General features: G+C 34.8%; 1 protein-coding gene across 1 annotated transcript in view; it reads left to right on the top strand.

Moving 5' to 3' along the window:
- Nucleotides 1-14,967, top strand: part of LOC118744930 (ice-structuring glycoprotein) — a gene marked incomplete in the record, with an annotated part of 581,188 nt that overhangs the window by 505,271 nt on the left and 60,950 nt on the right.

Raw genomic sequence — 14,967 nt, 5'->3', positions numbered from 1 at the left:
AATGCTGATAAAATGTGGGTACAGTCATAGATATGTATGTGTGAGTGAAGCATATTGAAGGGCGCATTTGCGCGACATAATGGTCGTCAAGCGCTCTACGTTTGTCAGCTAGGGCGCGTTTGTGTTTGTGCGTGTGTGGGAATCGTGCGTATTTGTGCGTGCTTCAAACATATGCGCGCTTTTTACCTACATACATATCTATTTATAGCATCACTAATGCTCTGGAGCAAAAACAAATTTGTTTGTAAGTAAGCGCTTGCATTGTGTGGCATAATTTTAGGCGCTCAAAATGCTGGTGGTGTGGCGCATATTCATTTACATACATTTGTATGTGAAAACCCATCAGCAATTGCTTTTGCCTTTGGTTGCTAGGTTTTGGTAAGCACGCGCGTGTGCTTAAGCTTTTCGGCGCAAGGGTAAAACGCGCTGTTTTTCGCTCTTTGCTCCCCAAACTGTTTACTCTTTGCCTCCTCCAATGCACTCCCATGTTCAGACACAAATGTATGCCATCTGCCGGCGCACCTGTCTTCCTGTTTACTCTGCTTTATACGTGTGTGTATGCGAGCTCTGAATTCATTAAACGGCATTAACACTCGAAATTTGCACACTAAATTACATTTACGAGCATACTTTGGAGGCGCAAACAAAAACATTGCCAAATGCGAAAAGCAAACAATAACATTACACGGGTAATGTACAAACTCAATCAACCAAAGTATTTAAATGCCCACCGTTTTCGGCACATTCTCGCCTTGGTGCTGCCTTGTATTGGTTTCTTGCTATAGGCACGCCTAAATGTATGCTTTAAAAATGCTAGAAAAAGAATACGAAAAGAACGCGTTAAAATGTATGGCATATCTTTGCGCTTTCATTTTATGCGGAAAATTTGCAAATTTTATTGCTACTTTATGGCTGTAGCACCAAAAAGTAGGCAACAGAATTGCGCAAATTTATTTTATAAGCAGGCGCACAGAAGACAAGCAGTTGACTTGCCGTTGTTGGAATGACATCACCGACTACAGCGAAAACAATAAAAGTTTGACCTCATTAAATTGTCTGCGTGAACGACTTACAAATTAAATGCTTGCGCCTTAAAGACGACTAACATATTTTCATTTATTGCATTACCTTTCGAAACTCTTGCTGCTTTCTCAACCATTTCAAATGTTAATCCAATAAAAAGTAATGCGATTTGTAGCAACAACGCGCCACAAAGTATGTCATGAAATGTGAGCGGGTGAAATCAATTTTTCACAAATCAAACATAATGTAGCATATGTGTAGGCGCTTGCTAACAAAAGCCGAAATTATCTGAACTAAATAACAGTTATATAAACGGCGCGCCATCCGTAGAAAATTTAGGCTCGTGTAAATTTATTACTCGCTTAGTGTGGTCAAAGAAAGCATGCTGCTGCAGTGCATGGATTCTCTACGTGCCTGGGCTTCAATTTTCCTCAACATACAACTGCCGCCCAGGTTCAACATTTTCCATAATATATTGAAAAGCTATCTCAGCCATTTTATCTTTGCGCTGGCATCCATATGTATGCAACAATGTTTATTTACCGCTAAATTATTATGAGCGTCATTAATTCAGTGGCAAACGAGCTAGGTATGCCACATCCATACAAAGCACAGCAAAGCCAGAAAGAGCGTCTAACGACAACTAACTGGCGTCATGTCATTAGTGAAAAGCGACAAATCGAGCAAAAGGTGAGAGTTTGAAAGCGCGCAAACGAGGTCAGAGACGTTGAGTACCTGACTGACAAGCCAAAGTCATAAAGTGAGCCAGTTAAGAAGTAGCAGTGGCGTAATATTTCGTCGAATGCCAGCCATAGACCAGCACCGCACCAACGGTCATACGAAGCGAACGCATTAAAGCGCAATAATTACTGGTATCAGAAAATGTTTGCACTCTTACGGCAGTTGGACCAGGTGAATATTTGTGCAAATTTAACACCCAAAAGTATGCTGTTAAAAACTAAGCGCACCCAGAAATCGATTTCTTGCATTTTGCGAACTAACCCAAGCGTTCTCCGCATTTAAAACTACGCTAGTCACTAGTCACTTTTACCCATTTTCGTTTGCCATTTTCACACACTGCAAGCACTATCTTTTCACTTACCCACTTTAAGGCGCTAACACGCTCTTAGCTCTAGCTGCCAACGTGACTCGACGTTAAGCAAAGAAGAGGCGAATTTGCGTCAGCGCCAAAGCAATAGGTTTTTTCTACATTTCGTGAAATGCAATAACGGAAGCGCTTTTACCACTCATTTAAATTGCATGGGCGTGGCGCACGACATGGCGTGGCAGGCAGCACCTTAACTTGTCTCGAGTCGGTCGGAAAAGCGCAAAAAAAAAGAAAGCAAAATACACTACGAATGGGTGCAGTTAAAATGTAATCAATGTCTCTTCAGATAACATTTTGAACGATAACGAAATGACATGCTCATAAAATGTTTAGCAAGCGCGCGAGCAAAGTATAGAAATGAAAATTGTTGAAAGAAAAAACTTAGTGGCTGCCACTGTCCCCCCCCAAAAGTATGCAAGGTACGATGAGCACATTTGGCAAAACTCATGGGCCAGAATTTACAAAACGCAAGTAGATATTTTCTTGTAAGTAGCAGCGGTATGAATTGCAATAAAGTAGCTTTGGAAACTACTTAAATATCAATGCTTGGCTTGTGGCATACTTTTAGGGTGTGTTGCTTTTTTTTTGTATTTTAATGCTAGCTTTAATTTTTCTGAGATTAAATTTACGGCGAAGTCTATGCCATTATTAGCAGTCACAAAAAGATTCACACAAAACGGTAATTGAAATACAAAAACACGACTTTCCTGAAAGCATAGTTTTGGGCGAAAACGCGCATTGGGAATTCAATCCTAAGCTCATTTAATAATATTCTTTTTTTAATTCAAGTAAAGAATTGTAAAAAATTTAGCGCATTTTATAATCCTTATTTGATGCAATTAAAAAATTATAAAAATTTTGTTCTAGATCCTTGATATATGAATGCGCAAGCATAGGTTTTTAAACCACGATTTATAGCCATACGCTTATATACCCTCCAATTTTATAAAATAGTTATGTAAAGGTAAAAATTTCCCGATTCAAAGAATTTAACTAAAAATATTGCATATTCTTGGGCGGCTTGCTTTAAATTTGCAAACATGTTTATATATCAAATATAAATCGACATGATATGTATTTCAACAATATTTATTATCCCAATGTTATTTAAATTTTAAAAATTGCGAGTGAAACAATTAAAATCGTTTTAAATTAAAAGAAAGTGAGTTGCTAAAAATTGTTTTTTTATGCGAATTGCATACTTTCAGGCACGTCGCTAAAATTTATTGAAATTTTTTTGTTAACAGAATCTTTCAAAAGCTGTTTCCTAACTACCTCAAACAGAGTTTTAACAAAATAAATTCAGCTAAGAAATACAAAGAGGGCGTTGCCTATTTTTAGGCGCCTTGCTCACAATTCTTAACACTTTTTTATTTGTGTTTTTTCCTTCGGTGTTTTCTCCGACACTTGCTTAGCTTATCTTTTGAAATAAAAGAATGCCATGCAGGTCTAAACAAATTGTTTTTAACGTTGCATACTTTCAGGCGCTTTGAGCAAAATTTTTAGAAATTTCTATATTATATTATAATAAACTACTACCAAGATATATATATTTTCCAGCCTATGGGTCAAAAGTTCATGCACACTACGATCATTATAAATATCACTCAATTAGAAATTCTTAAATGTTGCATACGCCCAGGTGCTTTGTAACGAATTTAAAAAAATGCTTTATTATTTGAAGTTGAAAACTTTTTAATGCCGAAATCGACTAAATTTTAGTCGCCAAGATTTACTTAAGTAATAACAGATTTGCCTTAAACTATATTCTTAAACTATATTACATGAAAATGTAGAAGGCACATACTATATCTCCAAAGGGCTTATGAGTTACAGTTAAGGTCCTCAAGGAGGCGATTAGCATTTCTAAATGCAACTATAATGCAATTAAAGATTTCTGATGACCAGAATTTATCATATCAACCTCTGTAATACCACAGAAGCTCTCAAAACCACAACCGACAGAAATTCGCTTTGTCTTAAACTTTATAAATATCTTTAGTCTAATTTTGAGCGCTTCTATGTTAGTAGTTACTAAATTTTTAAGTACTATAATTCGAATTGAAAAATTTCTCATTTACATGCATTTTAATATTTTTAAGATTCAAAGTGTTACTATGTACTAGCCAACGATATTTATCGAAATAAAGTCCTTTCGAAGCATAAACTAAGCCAAAAGCCTCCGCTCTTCCCAACACTTGCCAAGTTTTCCGCTTGTGTGCTGCACACTTTTAGGCGAAACTATATTTTCATTAACTGTAATTGCCCTATAATGCAATTTTTATTAAATTGCAATAAATTTTCAATCAATTAATTTAAAATTACTTACGGATATCTTCAATTAAAACAAATAACATTTATTGCATACTTATTGGCTGCATATATAAATAAACTGCACTCGAAACTTAACCACTTTTCAACTTCAAATCGAATAACTTAATTATATAGGTTGTGCAAAAATAGAGAGAACGAGCAAATAAATACAAATACATATCGTTTGACCACAGTTCGCTTACTTAGTACAAGTTTGTTGCATACTTTCAGGTGGCGCATATTGATATTGGCAGCATATTAGTAGTTGTTAAAGCTGCTATTGCTGTTACAGCTACATTGTTGCTGTACTTGTCATGGCAGCACTTAATTTAATTAAAGTTCAAATACACCACACAGCAGGTTACACGATAAATAGAAAAATAGGCAGAGAGAGGAAAGTAGAGAGAGAGTGTGCGCGCGCGCGCGGCGAGTCAGGTGAAAATTTGCAGAGAATAGTAGAAAAACACGGAAATACTTTCTTTCACTTAACTGCCAGCACATATGTACGTGGAAATGTGCGTATATGTATGTTTGACTACATAAAGTCGCACATAAGTACGTGGCCGCTGCAAAGTATGCAATGCAAGCCATTGCAGCAGTACGAAAGCTTTTATATTTTTTTCGACGTGTTGGTGTTTATGTATGTGCATTTTTGTTGCTTTTGTTTGCACTTTTGCCGCCTCGCACTCCGAATTAATTTCCGTTCGGCAAACCAATTGAAAATCCAATTTTCAATGCGCGGCCATCGATACAGGCCAACCGCCTAAATGTATACATTGGCATACCTACATGAATATGTATGTGTGAAGCATGTATGTGTGCGTATGCGTGTTTTTGCTTGCGAACTTTTACTGCCTAGCGGCATGACGCCAACACCAGGCGCCTAGCAGGTTAAATAGCCATACTTTTCCACCGCTACCCTCTCATCTCTCGCACTCTTTCACTCTAGTTTCAAGCTGCCACTGTCATCGCCAACGCCACATTTGTATGGCTTTAAAAATAAGCTTTGAAAAAATACATGTGCCTAAAAGTAGGCAACGATGCATACGTATTTACATACATACATTCATTTGTCTATATGCGCATGAATGCGGGTAGCAATCGAATTAAATGAAAGCCCACAGCGTCGGCAGTCCACCTATTCGCTTCGCCTAGCGCACCTACGTTTCTACATTTGCCATATCCATATGTAATTGTAGTGTAGCAACAATTTTTACTACGCCTGTGGTTATGCACATTTTTTCATAGCATACGGTACGGCGCCATTCAGACGCCGCCAACATCATCGCTTTAAATTACACACTCTACACTGGCCAACCGACCGACCGTATCGAGTTGGCGCTGTGGAAATGTAAGCGAAATTGAAAAAAATTAGTAATGGAAAATGTTTGTACGTATGTAAATTAGGGTGTTTAATTTTTAGGCGATATTTTTTTTTCTCTGTGCTAACTGAAAATTTAATACTTCATAGGATAAATATTCATGCCGTTTGAAAAAAAACTGTAAATGCATCTCAGGCTCAGCTCTTTCAAAAAATCGATTTCCCATACAAATAACACGGAAAATTTTGTTTTCGGATTCAATTCAAGTTTTCGGTATTGAACAAATTTTTTCGGGAAAAAAGGCTTTACAGCTTTTGTAGGGCATGAAATTTGCTACAAAAAAAGTTTTGTGAGCAAATGCCGTCCGACCAAAAGTTTTTGAGCTATAAAGCTTGAAAGATAAATTTTCATAAAGCTCGGTTTATTCTCTTTCTTATAACGGGGGTATGGAAAATCGTTTTTTGAAAGAAATAAACTTGTGATGCACTTACAATTTTTTTTTCAAACGACAAAATTATTTATTTTCTATTAAGTATCAGCACAGAGAAAAAAATGTCGCCTTAAAAATGAAAGACCCTACTGTACATACATATATACATACATGTGTAGGTACGAGCATGCAACCTCCCAGCTAGCACATTCGCCAGACAATTTCTGATATCAGACAAGTCGGAATATAAAGTTGACTATTTAGACAAGTCTTACAGGTTTCGTACAGATTTCTGGGCGAAATGTCTGCAGAATTTTATTTATTTCCTTATGCGATATGTCTAATCGAATTATGTCCGATTTCGGGCATACACGTCTGATAATTCTTATTTTCCATGATTATTTGGTCAGACATCTGTTAGATATCCGTCAGAATCGTCGGTAATTAAGTCAGAATTTCAGACGTCGTGTCGGTTAGACTTTCTGTCAACCTCTCCATACGCTTCTCTGACCAATATCGGCCAAAATCATACTGATTTCAGACTTTTTTGCGGACGAGTATGACGGATATCTAACAGATTTATGGCAATTTTGCTAGCTGGGCTATTAGTATTTATTTGGTATGCATTCCCTGCGCATATGTATGTGTGTGTCTCTGTGTGCATATTTGAGGTTATTTTGCCCCCAACTTGCCCGCATTGACCATTTGCAATTGCAAAATGCCGGCCATACGAGAAAAAATAAGCTGCATTATTCAGCGCCTACTTCGCGTCCTACACCTTCTCTCTCTCTCTCTCTGTCTTCTTTCCCTCTTCCTCACTGTGTTTACTGTTGCTCAGACTCACATTCAATGCCCGCTGCTGTGTCATTGTAGTAGTGCATGAGTGTGAAGTTTTTCTGATTTATTGTGTTTGCAATGCCAGGTATGCAGTGTATTTCAACATAATTATTTAACGTACAAAATGGCAATTCACGAGACACAAGCACACATATAAATGAACATGTGTGCACATGAATACCCTACGAAGTTCCAGCTCGTACTTCATATCACTACCCTGCAGGGAAAGCTACTTGTTATGAACTAGAATGCTACCAGTTTGCGTTTCAGCCCAACTAGTACACGTTCCATTCTTTTCCCATGTTAGCGACTGGTATTTTTAAAATGGCGATGTCCTACGAGAAGTCAATTGTCAGGTTATGCATCAGCATCTACTAGTTGAAATACTAGTAGCATCCTACCAGTTGATGAGATAGTGTGCCAGTTTATCCCCCGGGGAAAGCATAAGGATGATATTTTGCTAGCGGCGCTGCAACAGTCGCAATGGACGACAGAGCAAAACATCGGCGTGGTATTCCTGAGGTCCAATTAATTTAAAAAAAGTTTTTTTATTAAAGATTTTTTTTTCATTAAGGATTTTTATTGTAATTTTTAAATTTAATAAAAAAAAAGTTTTTTTATGGCACAAGTATTTCTTTCCATATGTATGTTTTTTCTGCAATGGAACTATATTTTCAAATTTGTTAATTATATTAAACTTGAAATAATTATATTGATTTAATTTGACAAATTTTTACCACCTCCAAGTGCACTCGAACCAGTGATCTTAGAACCAGGACCGGTAGTCTACAAGCGACGCCACAGCCGATATTTTTAAGAAACAGAATTAATTGCGTTTTTTTTGTTAGCTTTGGCAATTCTAAGACAGATGTCGCTGAACGCTTAAGCTCTTCGAAATGTTCGAACTGGTAGGCCATTGCTTTGGCACATACTAGTTAATGAACTAGTATTTTTACTAACTGGTTTGGCTTCCATATACACTTATTTACTTACCTATACACATGCACCGCGAACTTGTCTGTCTGCCTCTTTTGTCTGCACATTAATCACTTTTTCGCTGTTCGCATATTTTTCCGCGCGTTTTCGCACATTTTTCATAAATTACTTGCCACTCTCTGATTCGAGTGATGGCATGCGTAGCGCTGCGGCGAGGTGATGCGGCGCGAAGTCTGCGACTGCAGGCAAATGCTGACAAATTATTCATTTTTAGCGCTTGAAGTTTAAAGCCAAATTATTTGAAAATTCTTGACTAATTTGGATAAGTTCTTTTGAAGTTAAGTTGGTATTAAATTAAATAAGCCATTATTTTATGATAATGAGTTGTTTAGTTGTTGCGAAATTCTTCCGGAGGAAAATTGATATAATTTTCGGAATGTTTTCGTTGGCAGCCAGTAGTGAAAGCAAACATCCTTTTCAACGAAATGTTAACTTTCCAATTGCAACACATTTATTTTAAAGTAGCTGTAACACTCAGTTTTCAGCTGACATAATCCTTAAAGTGTTGCCTGCTACTAGGTACTTTAAGCTCGTGTAACGGTGATTTAGTTTCGTTTATAAGCATCCGCATGAACAAAAAAACACAAATTTGTGATCCAGGGTTTTTTATGGACAACATTTTTTTTCTTTATTTAATTCAATTCTTCTCCTTCCTTAAATTTAATTTTTTGTCTTCTCTAAATTTAATTTTCCTGTAATTTTTGGATGAAAAATATATATGTTAATGCATTTTGTTTAAATTTTATATAAACAAATTATATTATACTGAACTGTTCCACAATGTTTTATTGCTACGTTTAGAAAACTTATTGCTAAAGGCAAACAAAATAACGCTAAGGCTTTCTCGCTAGCAGATCTATCATAAAGTCCTTTAAAAGACAGAAAAGAGGCTTACGAAAGTCCAATATTTAATTAATTTAAATTGATGTAAGTTATTTTTATGAGCGGCAACTCTCTTCGAAAAAACAGCTGAGTTGATGATTTCTAACAAATACTTCCAGCTAATTTATAAGTTTAGAATAGGTGGCAACCCTATTTCAAAATAATCATGGATTAAAGTTTATTTTTTTTATTTTTTTAGTATACATCTGTATTTGAATATTTTGTGAAATTATTGTTTTTTCTATATAGTCGATTTTTTTTAAATCGTTCTTCAGCATTCATTTAAGTAAATTTAATATTGTGAAGGTCAGAGACACCTGCATAGATAGTATGTCAATATCATTCCTTTCATTCAAACAAATTATTAATTTTCAAATTTATATTTTACTTAATTTAAAATATTTTTAATTTAATTATTTTGCAAAAATCGTTTTTATATTAAGATTTATTCAACACAATTCCTTTGATACCAATAAGTAAGACATTAAAGTTGCTTGAAGAGTTTAGAGGGTGGCAACTGCGGCTGATAACATTTCTGGATGAAAGCTCTTTTAAATAACTTTCCTTGGTAGCCATGTACAAATACTTTTTAAACTGTTTTCCACTAGCATTGATTAGTTGGTTTTATAGATGGCAACCCTTTTCATAAAAAACTGTCGCAAGTTACTTTTTTATAGCTCTTTCTCTTCATGCCAAAAGTTTAGCATTATACCTTAGTTTCATAAGAAGAAAATATTTGTTCGGGCATGTGGCAACTCTGTTTTAAAAATATCGATTTTTTATAAAAATTTTAAGATTTTCCAATATTTTTCTTTGTTTAATAACATAAATTTTCATATCAAATCAACTTAAATTTTTACGTAGTGATGTACATATAAGTAGGTGGCAACTGTAATTCTTTGTATCCAAATTTGAGTACTTATTGTTTACATAAAATTTTTTTCGAAGGCAACTCTAATCAAAAAATATTTTAAATTACAACTTTTCTTAAGAGTTTTTATTCGATACCATGATACATAAAATAGCTTTTTGAAAAAATTCGAAAATTCCTTTCAAAATATAACGAATGATAGAAAATATTTTCAACTATACAATAGTCGACTACGCTTTAAACACAACTTCGTTTGATACAAAAAAAAAATGTTCATCCCCATTAAATTTAACTTTTCCTACACATTTGTATGGCAACTCTGATTTTTAAATTTGTTATGATAACTTCTTTACCTAATGTTTTTCCTTAACTCACGTATTTATTTTTAAAAGTTTATTATTATACTATTTTAAATTTTTAGCGCTAAATATTTTTACTAAATAAAAGCGTCTCGCTTAAATTGCAAAACTAGTGAAACGCGCAACAAAAAAGCGCGAAAATTAAAGTTCTTCAAATGCAGCTACGTTTTTTATTCAACAATAGCCTTGATAATTGCGCCGCCATGCATCCTACACACACTAGGCGACAAACGAAAGTGTGCGCCTCGTTCTAATATGTATAATATTCACAATTAATTTTATGCAAAATTTTTTGCATTAATTATCTTTGAAAACATAGTTCATTCTATTATATAAACAATATAAATCAAGTTTTCACGCTTGCTAATAAAATTCTCAAAAATTCATAAAAATTTTAAACTTTTTATTCATTTCTAGAAAATTTTCGAGTATGTAGTTTTTAGTCCATTTAATTTTAGTCTAATGAATTGTAAGCCTCGAAAGGCTAAAAATATTCCCTTGATTTTTGAGAATTTATTATTGGTGACTGATTTTTGCACCTTTTTCCATATAAACATAAATTTCGTATGAAAAATAGTGCAACTGCACTGTGTGCAAACTGCACTTGGTTTATAAAAAAAAAAAATCTCAGTAGTTTGCAAAAAAAAATATTCTCAAAAATCAACGCGGTTTTTTTTTAGCCTTTCGAAATTTGCTTGGCTTACAAAATTGTATACACGAGAAATTCTGAGTAAAAACTTGAAAATTTTGATGCAAATTTATATAATGTTTGTGAACTTTATATAAAGTGTGAAACTATGATTTATATGGTTTATATTATATTTTCATAAATAATTAATGCAAAAAAATTTTCATAAAAATAATTGTGAATATTATATTGGAACAAGGTGTACACTTTCATTTGTCGCCTAGTGTACATACACACAAATTGTTTTCGCTAAACTCTCGAACGCCTAAAAACACGCTACCTAAAAATGCGTATGTACATACATATATTCGTAGTTGAATAGCCATCAAAATCGGCTGAACACGCGCTCGCTTCAGCTGGAGCATCATCAAAATGTATTCAAGCGAACTTTAATAGCATGCAAATAGAAGAGAAAGAAAACTCAACAACAAGAAATTAAACGAATGCCTAACGAATACTAAAAAATAATAATCACAAAAAACAATAACAAGTTTAGAAGTCAAAAGAATAACAAACATTCGTTGCAATGCGTGGGTGGAAAGCAGAAGGAATTGTAGGCAGCTGCAATGGCAGGAATATGCATACAAATTTAGGTAGTATGTGTAGCAGGCCAAGCAAAACAAAATTAAATTTGAAAAGTGTAGGGGAAAAGCGCTCACGATGCCAACTAAAAAACGAATGTGTGTGTGTGTGTGTGCAACCACAATCAAACCGAGTGCCTAACCAAGCAGCCAGCCAACCAAACAGCAAGCAAAACAAAATAAAACTTGGCTGGCTAGCTGACTGGCAAATATTCTAGACTGCTTTCGAACATGTGTACCTCCTCGCGCCCATATGTGCGACCTGCTGACCACTGCACACCACCAGCCTGCAAGATTAGTGCACATATGGAGTGCGGCGACGTCAATGTTCGCTAGTGCAGCCTGTCGATTTTGGACGCTCGCAAATTTTTTACAATTTTTTCCACAAATATGTAGCTACTATTTACTCATACATATATGTTTACTCTACCTCACCCCTCCTCTTAATACTTATGTATGTATGTGAGCACTGTTCATGCGTGTGTCGGATTTTCATTTTCATTTACATTTGCATATGTTCAGGCGCTGTAGCCGACCAGCCAGCCAGTCTGCCAACGAGTTGTGCATGCATGTGCAATGAAACGGTTAACAGACTCTTTTCAGAAATACAACAATACGAGAGCTAACAGCTCCCTCGTTTTTTTTTTCTTCTTCTTCAATGCTGCACCCTCCAGCAGCGTTGCATTGGCGGGAGTGCGGCAAAGAGTGAGAGAGCTTAGGCGCTGCAGCTATAGCCAGTATAAATATTGACCATTTGCTTTACCAATCTGTTTGCATTTTCAAAATATTTTCATTTTCATTGATGCATGCGTACATCGGGCGTGTGGGCAGGCAGACAGACAGACATAGAGATGGGTGAATGTATAACAGTCTAATGCAAATCTGAATGTTTATATTCTCTAAAATTTGTTGCACATATTCATGGCTTTATGGCGAGTTGTCCGTTATTTTACGTACATACATTTGTGTCTATACATTTTTTATTTCTATTTTTTACTTGCGCGTCCACAGATAACACTTGAAATGCTTGAAAGTTTCATGAAAAAAATAATAACTTTTTATTTGTTGTTGTCGGCTGATTTTCCGACAGGGCCAGGAAATAATTGTTTGCCACTTCAAAACTTCAATGAAATACTTAAAGCAGAAGTTTACATTTTATTGCATTGTAGGTGAACGCAGAAGCGCAAAAATGCCTTTGAGGAAAACTGAAATTAAAAAGTAGAATAAATTAAGTTACGAACAAATATTGATTCGAGCTCATTTACCCCGACACAGATACGATAGCATATATTTGAAGTTATATGTACTGAGTTTCATCAAATTTCAATTTCTACGATTAGTAAAATTTGAGATATATGTAGTATTAAGGAGCTTAGGCAGCTCAGTGAATCGCCTCCGATCGGCAACGCCAGACCGGAAGCGCCTTGCAAGTGCTTGAGTTCAGGTTTCCGCTCAATGTTTACTGGATTTACTGGAGACTTAAGCATCTTATAGAATATTCTTCAAGTGAACTCCACTCGCTCTTTATTCGCCGATATCTCTGCGACTTGACTAATCTATTTGTTCTCTACAAAACACTATGGGCAAATTTACCAGTTTTTATGGCAAAACGCCTTTTTACGTACCTATATAAAAACTTATTTTTGTTCGTATTTGAAATAAAAAATTTCAAACCAAATAACGGTGTATTTTTTTTTTTTTTTTAATGAACGGCAACTTCTTAGTACGTGGTCAAAGTTGTTGTATGCGAGTGAAATCTTTTTTTTTAGTTATTTTCGAACGACCATATTAAAAAAAAATATGGAAACTAAAGAAAAAAGTGAATACAATTTTGTTCATTTTATTTTTTTTTTTTTTTTTTTTTAAATTTTTTTTTTTTTTTTTTTTTTGAAGAAAAAACATATTTCTAACGTAATCCTTAACTTATTAATTTTTTCATAAAAATTCACTTTGAAGAGGCTTTTAAAATGTTGGCCGTATTTAGACTACCAAAAACATCTAAAATTAGTTCTTAGGCTTAGTTCGCCTATCTAGTGTTGCGTGTTCTAATAAAAAGGTTTTTTGTATGTATTCCTATTATAAGTGAACTATTTATCAATTGAATGGGAGCACTCACTAAAGAGCGTAAACAAAAGGCTGTTTATAATTTTGATGCTGCCGACGGCCACCTTTTATATTTTTAACGGACAAATTAACGATTCTGCCGAGCCGATTTATGGTTTCAAATCTGGTTGAAAATTACGGCCTAAATCGTCAGTTAAAAACTTCCGTATTTGTGTATAGTTCTTAGTGATGCGAATAGTTTCGAGTATCGAATGGTATGTATTTGATACTGTTGAGCAATTTGAGTATTCGATGAGTATTGAAAAAATTATGTCGATATTTCGATACTCAAACATCATCGTTAAAATAGATTTTCATAATAAGCGTCGCCAAAGCAAAGTAACGGGTTGAAAATTTTACAATGGTTGAATGGAGATTAGTTTAGGAGCAGTGTATAAACAGGTTTCAAAATGATAATTTACCGGACCACAACGTGGATCAAACAAACGGCAATTATTTTTGGAGCGATTATAATGAAAAATCTCAGTAAGCATTTAAGAAGATTTATTGCAGAAACATCGAGATCCTCTCGCGTGCCGAAAAGAATGGGAAAAATATATCCGCAAATAGCTGAAATAGTTAAAACTATATATGGTATAAAGGTAACAACAAGCTTCAACAGCAGTTCAGTAGTTTGTATGCAATGTTTTCCAAAGAAGTCAATATGAGTAAGAGCACAAGATTAAAAGTCATACGATTTTTACCGATTTTTGTAAAAGGGATTTTTAACGGAATAACGTAAAAGTATCGAGTATCGAATACTTTTATTCGATACTTGTTTCCAAAGCATCGAATATCGATCAATACTTGAAAGTATCGAATATTTGCATCACTACTTGAAGCTTTTAAGACAAAAATACACCGGTCGTACGACCTTTTTGCATTCGAAGTATCGCCCAACTGCCAGCAGCCTCGACTCACTTGTGGCATTTTTCTGAATTTTTGGGCGCAACTTTCAACCATCGGTTCGATTTACTACAGTCAGAAATTTCTTCATGATCAACGATTTTCGGGCACATTTTGTAAAAAATATTTAATACAGATTTTGTAGAAAAAAATGTGAAAAATCGCGTCTCAAGTCTTTTTTTCAGCCCACAAAATGTATATAAACATTTGCTGTACAAACATTTTTAGGCCTTCAAACGATAGCTTAAGGCATGCTCTACAAACCCACAATTTTTTATAAAAATTGTACAAAAACTTTATGAGAAATTCGCGTTTAAAGCATTTAAGACAAAAATACACCGGTCGTACGACCTTTTTGCAATCGAAGTATCGCCCAACTGCCAGCAGCCACGACTCACTTTTCGCATTTTTCTGAATTTTTGTGCGCAACTTTCAACAATCGGTTGGATTTACTACAGTCAGAAATTTCTTCGTGATCAACAATTTTCGGGCACATTTTGTAAAAATATTTAATACAGATTTTGTAGAAAAAAATGTGAAAAATCGCG

The sequence above is a fragment of the Rhagoletis pomonella genome, unplaced genomic scaffold, assembly GCF_013731165.1.
Source record: "Rhagoletis pomonella isolate Grant_MI unplaced genomic scaffold, Rhpom_1.0 Rhpom_scaffold_00008, whole genome shotgun sequence".
NCBI classification, from domain to species: domain Eukaryota; kingdom Metazoa; phylum Arthropoda; class Insecta; order Diptera; family Tephritidae; genus Rhagoletis; species Rhagoletis pomonella.
The sequence above is the reverse complement of the archived record's forward strand: the minus strand, read 5'-3'. Positions and strand labels throughout refer to the sequence as shown.